Genomic DNA, 7,347 nt, shown 5'->3' on the forward strand with positions numbered 1-7,347 from the left:
GTACATAGTTTTTGACCCAGCAATTTCACTGCTGAGATTTTCTTCTTACAAATATTGTTACACAAGTACTCTTGCAACCCGAGCAAACATATAGGTTCAAAGGTATTTTTTGCATTTTATAATAGTAAACAAACAACCTGTGTGCCCATCAGTAGGGAACTGGTTAAATATGGTACATCTTCTGGGTAGTGGATCCTACCCAATCATTAAAAAGATATATCTATATGTGCTTATGGAAAACTGTCTGAGGTGAGGCAAGAACTATTAATGGTGTGTTTGGGGGATGAGGGAACACTTAGTATTATATATCCAGTGTGTGCAGATTCTTTAAACATTTCTAGGGGTACACAAGGAGCCACTAACAGTGGTTACCTCTAGAAAGTCACACTGAGATTAGGGGACAAAGAGAGATTTTTATCGTAACTTCATACCTTTTTGTACTTCTTGAATATTTTTTAACCATGAATATATATTACTTTTTTCTATATTATTTTTAAGGTTAATTTTTAAATTATGAAAATTATGCTTAGGCATAGGAAATGTGTAGATAATGAAACAAACTCAAGTTCCCATCACCTAGATTAAATAATCTAATACAACAGACACAATATGAAGACCCCTGTGTACCCTTCTATGACCTCACTCCCTTCCCCGTTCCCTAGACATCATTCCAAATTTGGTGTTATCAGACATGCATGTTTTTATTCCATGTATTTTTTAAAATCTTCTATAATTTCTATATCTATCAACAAACAACATGTTGTTTTGCATATTTTATCTTTTACATAAATAGGGTTCATCTATACAGTATAGTTCTTAGACCCAGGCAAGTCAGGTCTTGGCCCCTAAGCTTTAGAGAGGTCTCTTTCTGGCCCTTCTCTGTCTGTGCCCCTCCTCATGGGGCAAGGAATCTGAGGGGACATGCACACCTGGAGCCTGGAGCCTCAGGGCACCCAGGACCCCAGAACTCTTGGCCCAAACAGCCTCCAGCGCTACGCAGCATCTATGCAGTACTTTCCAGAATCCATATTTCTAAGGGTGAGCCTTCTACCTAAGTGTATTGTTGCCTTGGACTTCCCTCTCCCCTCCCCCATACACACACATTAAATTCTACGTATTTGGCAACTTGCTTTTCCACTCAACATTACTTTTAGCATTATCTATATTAATATTTATAGCTCCAGTTTACTGATTTTCACTCCCATATAGCATGTCTTCAAAGTTTTAAAAATTTCAGATCCCTGGGCCCTCACCCAGGAGATTCTGATGTGGGAGGAGGGGCCAGAGGGGCTGAAACATCTGCGTATTTTTGAAGCTCTGCATGATGCATCTCGGCAGCCGTGTTTGAGAACCATGGGGAGACAAATTCCTGGGGAGACTTTGCACAGACCAGTGTTGTCACTTTCTGCTGTCCTTCCTTGTGTCCCCCTGGTCTGCTTGGATGGGCCTCTGCACAGGCCACCAAGCCAGTGGCCTGGTTCAGGACTGGGAGAGCTGGCAGAGGCAGCGGGCACCCCCTTCTGGAGACAAACGTATTCTGAGCATTCTGGTCCCTCCATCAGTCCCCTGCCACCCTCCCGCAGTTTCTCCCTCCTCTCCACAGTCTTTTGCAGCTCATTTAAGGTCTACTCCACTTGGATGCAAATAATTGCCATCTCTTCCTCTTTCAAAAAACGTTCTCACATAACATAGACTTTCTAACAGCTCCCTTTCATGGAGCCTTTATTAATGATGGAGGAGTGTGTGGTTGAGATTCCGCCGGGCTCAAATCCTGGTCCATCCTCTGATCACTGTGTGACCTCAGGCAAGTCACCGATGTCTGAATAACCCAGTTCCTCATGGATAAAATGGGACAGTAATGTCACCTATGTCATAAGACTGCTTTGAGGATTAGAGTTTAAAGGGGTGCCTGGCATGCAACCCAACTAGTTACTGTTAGATGCCAGACCCAGTGCTAATGATTTCTCACAGTGCTGAAAAGCTTACTTGTGCAGGTGCTGTTCTGTGCTCTTTCTGTTGATTATATCATTTATTCATCACAATTCCATGAGGTGAGTGTGCTTACATTCACCTTTATTTTACAGAGGAGGAAACTGAGGCACAGAGATCAAGCAATTTGCCCAAAGGCTCACATTGGTCACAGAATGTGATTCGAACCCAGGCAATTGTACTCCAGAGCCCATACTTTTAATTACTACCTCCTCACGGCTATCTTTTAGGGCATGTCCTCATACCCACTACACAGCTGAAGACACAAAGGCTCAAAGAGGTGAAGTAACTTGCCTCAGATCACACAACTAATTAATATTAGAGCCCTGGCTTGGACTTGTCCCAGTTCTGTCTCCTTGCATTATCTCCTGTAATTCCATGACAACCCAGCAGGTGTAGTGGCCCTGGATGACAAGTCAGGACACTGAACTGAGATGGTTGAGTGACTTGCTCAAGGTCACAAAGCCAGTTAGTAGAAACCTTTTTCTGCTGGGGGCGGGGCCCAAGGACATTCTGTTCAGGGCCCAGCACCTCTGCAGCGCCCTGCTGCAGCCCCTGGCCATCTCTTGTCTTTATGATCACGGCTCCTGTTCCCAAGCATCCGAGTTTAGCATCACTTGCTTCTGGACCAGCCTCAGCACAGCTGTCAACGTCGTGCTCTCAAGCTGTCACTCAGCTGAAGCCAAGCCTCAGCATTGGCTCTTGGAGCTTCTTGTATGGCATGGGGCTCTGATTCCATGCCCCTGCCCTCCTGGAGGCAGCTACACTATGGAAGGGGCAGGAGGTTGAAGCCAGACAGTCCAGGGTTCAAATCCAGCTGGATAAGTGTCCTCACCTCCTTTAAGTCCCATTCCATCACTAACATGGAGATAATAATGATCTGTGTTTTGCAGGCTCCTGTGAGGATAAAATGCAACAAAGTATGTACACAGACTCTGGTACACAGTAGGTGCTGAGTAAATGTTAGATCCCTTTGCTAGTTCTTTGCTCCAGACCCTCATTTCCTACTGTGCATGCTCCCTCCTCACAGGCCCAGAAGTCCCCACCTTCCCTTCCAAGGTGGTCCCTTGAGTTTTACGAGAAGTCTCTGAGCCAGGGTTGGGGTGGTGTAGAACACACACCCTCTGTGATGTCTGGGGCAGAGGGAAAGGCATACACGCCCTAGGCTCATAGGCAGAATAACAGCACCATATATAACTTAGTCTTTGTTCAATGGCCCAACAGAGATTGACTGAGCACCTACTATGTGCCAGTAATCGTGCTTGGTAATATGGCTACAGTGCTGAACAACTAAAACAAGATTCCTATTTCCTATATAGCACGTCCTTGAATAACGTCATTTCATTCAACATCATTTCGTTGTTACATTGATGAAATGTCATAGAAACTTTACTCTTGTTTATCTCAATTAGCCTATGGTAAATTGGTTTCATTCATTATATCTCATTTCTTGGGTAGGGGGGTGGCTTCAGCAGCTACAGTGTCTCCTCTGTGGTTGCAGCTCGTGCTAGTAAGGCCCATCATGGCTCCAGCTTCTCTCTGGGTCTCAGTAATGCCATCTCCTCCTTTTACAGTTCCAGCCCCAGGGAAGGTCGTGGCTTCTTAAATTACTAATCTTAGGTTTGTCTCAACTTCCCCTGGTCGCTCTTTCTGCCCACCAAACAACTTTGTAACTAATTATTCATATTATAGATTTCCTTATTATAGAATCATCTGACATGGGTCTTGTTTTTCTGGCTAGATCCCTGATATTGTGTCTCTGCCTCCTTGTCTATAAAACGAGGGTTCATTCATTCATTCATTCATTCATTCAACAAATAGGTATCTAGTAGCTCCCTTGTGACCGTAAAATTTACTAAGTGTTGGAAAAATCATAGAGAACAAGAAAGATGAAAAGACATGAAAATCCAGGTGCTGCCTACTCCTTATGCCTCTGTAATGATCAAATGAAATGTTTGCATAAATGTCATCTGCTGCCTAGGTGTCAGGAATCACCATCACAAGCAAACATTATCTGGACAACAGACTATTTTCTAAATCCAACTATTCTGGTCCTAGGGCCTTTCCCCACCACCCCTTACCTTTTCCAATACTGAAGAAGAAAGATTTAAGACAAATAAAAAGAAGCCTTAATTCACACCATGGGGAGTCAACTTAAGGGGCTCATTATCCCAAGTGGTGGTACAGTTTTAAGCTATAAATAGGTTTTTAAGAACAGGTTTAGCTAGCTCACAAATGGCAGTGGCGTGGAGAGAGAAGGTAGAGATGAGTCTGAGAGCACCCACCTGCTGACCGCCTATTCTCGACTCTGCTGCCCACCTGGGGCATATAGTACAGTGGAAGGAGCACTGGACAGAGAGTCAGAAAACCAGGGTTTGAATCCCAGCTCTGCCAATCACCAAGTGCATAACGTTGGACAAGTCATTTCATTTCTCTTGAGCCTCTGTTTCCTCATCTGTAACATGGAAATCTTGAGAGTACCTATGATCTCTGGTTGTTGTGACAATTACAGTTTAGAAATGCATATGAAGAACCTAATGCAGCATGTGGCACTTGGTAATTGCTCAACAAATATTCATTAGTATGATTATTATCTGTTGCAGGCGATTTGGCCTGGAATCGCAATCCTCTCTACTAGCCTAGGAAACTTGGTGTGAGTTGGGCAGAGGGTGGCAATCACTTTTCTCTCTGAGCTTCATTTTTTCATCTGTTAAATGGGAAAATAATAACCACCTGCCTGACTCAGGAAAGATAAAGTATCATCTAAGAACCAGGTATTATGAACAATGGTACCATAATCTAAAAGTTGAGTCTGGAGCCAGATTGCTGAGTTTTCAATCCCAGCTCCACTCCTTACTTAGATAAGATTCCTTTACTGTTCTGTGCCTGTTTCTTCATATGTAAAATGGAGATAATGGCAACTACCTTGTAGGGTGTTTGCAGTAAATAAATTAATGTAGGTAAAGTGCTTAGAACAGTGACTGGACCAGAGTTTTTTAAGTGTTAAAATTACTAAGCATATTTCACATGGTACCAAAATTGCTTGGCGCTTTGGAATCAAACACATCTGCAGTTCATATCTCAGCTCTACCCTCTTGCTGTGTGACCTTGGACAAGTCACTTCCCCTCTCTGAATCTTTGCTTCCTCCTCTCTACCATGGAAGGTGATAACAACCCCTGCTTCCTTAAGATAGATACCATGATGCAGTAAAACACATGTGCCTTGCCTGGCATGTGGTAAATGCTCATTGATGGTGCTTTCTCACTTCTTGCCTTGGCTCCTCTGCTCAGCATTTTTGGCAAAGGTATACTTTAATGTCCTTCTGACCTAGAGTACCTTCACTGCCTCTAGAAGTCTCCCCATCAAAGCTGAGGCCAGAACTACAAACTGTGGTTCTGATGCGAAGAACCCTGGATTAGTGGTCAGAAAACCAGAGTTGGCTTGTCTTTGTAATGGAAAGATTCTGATATGTTTTTTTTCTGGGGAGCCATGACCTTGGGCTCCTCTCTGGGCCTTGGGTTTCTCTTCTGTTTCACAATGAGGTTGTTACCTCCTATATGATAACACTCTGCAAATTTGAGATTTGGAGGCAAAGGCCAAGGTTAGGGTTGAGCCTTAGTTGGTCTGGGGATGGGAATGGGTACTGTGGGACTAATACTGAGTACTGCGACATGCTTGATGCAGGATGCATCCTACTGGCATTGGGGGGTGGAGGGGGGCTCTATAGGGATGAGAAATCAGGTCCACTTTAGAAAACTACCAGTCAAGTGAGAAACCATTGTTGACCCAGCTCTCCTGGGCTGCTCTGGGGGCCCGGTCCTGCTGGACTGGGGGAGAGGGGGCTAGCCCATCCAGAGACTTCATGCTCTATTCTCCCTACCAAAACCTGCTCTTAGAAAGCACCAGGGAAACCTCCTCATACTCATGTGCATACAAATTATAACAGCTTAAAGCACCTTTGTCTTTTTAGACGGATTTTCCTTAAGGAATTTTTTTTTGAGATCCTCTCTCTGCCAAGTTTGTATTTTTCGATTAAGGAAAATAACTTGTGCAACACAACGACTTAAGGATAAACCAGGGCACCAGGCTCCCTTGCAAAATGCTAGAAAGGCTTAAACAGACGGTGGGGCTAAAGGTGGCATTTTGGGTATCAGGAGGAGGGGCCTTTCTGAAGGGCTACAGACCTTTTAATACATCTACACCATCTACATTGACCAGAAGAGGGCGGTGGAGGATGTCTTGACCTACGGCTCTATCAATGTAACAAATATAAGTAGGCCTGCCCTTAGCTGTGGGGGATACATTCCAAGACCCACAAGTGGATGCCTGAAACAGTACCGAACCCTATACATATTATGTTTTTCCTATACATATATACCTATAATAAAGGTAATTTAGTTTATAAGTTAGGCACCATAAGAGATTAACAATAATAAATAGTAACAATTATAACAATACACTGTAATGAGGTATGAGCACTGGTCTCTGATAACTGAAAAATAAAAGGGCTATTAAATGACTAAAGGTGGGTATCATATACACAGGGAGGCTATTTAGGACAAAGGGAATGATCCATATCCTGGGTGGGAAAGAGCTGAGTGGCAAGGAGCTGGACAGCATGAGTCCACCATGCTACTCAGAACAGCCCGCAATTTAAAACTTATGAATTGTTTATTTCTGAAATTTTCCATTTAATATTTTCAAACCACAGTTAACCTTGGGTAACTGAAACTGAGGAAAGCCAAAAATTGCAGGTCAGAGGCACTACTGTACGTATATAAAGCTCACTAAGGGCTGGGCCTCCTCTCCATTTCCCCAATTCCAGACATCCAGACTTGACTCCCAAGTCCCTCTACTTGACGTGACCTTGGACCAGCAACCTCCCATCTCCAGGCCTCAGTTTCCTCACCGGTACAAAGATTATATATTCCCCACCTCTCAAGCGACATTAAGCCTAATCAGAACCGATTCCATTAGGTTCAGTGAGAATATTAAGTAACCGGTTAAGAGCCAGGAGGAATGACCGATAACATTTCTCTACCTCCTTGTCAAATCGCCTACAGGCCACAAGCTTTTCCGAGCTGTTCCGGGAAGGGCGTGGCCAGGCCACTGAGAGCCACGCCCCAAACAGCGGGGCAGCCTTCGCCACGCCCAACCCTGCGGCCCAGTGTAGGCACCCAGCACTGACGTGCCAAAAACCCCCTATGTAACCTTCCGCCAAGAAAGAAAGTAGTCCCGAACCCGTAGCGGACTCCGTCACCCACACTAGAAGACATATAAAATCTTAGACTCTCTTTAGACTCGATTCTGGTTTTGAGGCTTCAGGTCACCTTCTGGCATCCTGAAAACCTGTCTTT

General features: G+C 44.2%; 1 long non-coding RNA gene across 1 annotated transcript; it reads right to left on the bottom strand.

The window, feature by feature from the left end:
* Nucleotides 1-680: 680 nt before the first annotated feature.
* Nucleotides 681-7,176, bottom strand: LOC111745162. The gene is made up of 3 exons (XR_002782516.1): nucleotides 7,032-7,176; nucleotides 4,275-4,444; nucleotides 681-2,886 (listed from the first exon to the last, which is right to left on the bottom strand). It is a non-coding gene; the product is annotated as an uncharacterized LOC111745162 (long non-coding RNA).
* Between the last annotated feature and the right edge of the window lie 171 nt (nucleotides 7,177-7,347).

The sequence above is a fragment of the Pteropus vampyrus genome, unplaced genomic scaffold (assembly GCF_000151845.1).
Source record: "Pteropus vampyrus isolate Shadow unplaced genomic scaffold, Pvam_2.0 Scaffold147, whole genome shotgun sequence".
Classification (NCBI taxonomy): domain Eukaryota; kingdom Metazoa; phylum Chordata; class Mammalia; order Chiroptera; family Pteropodidae; genus Pteropus; species Pteropus vampyrus.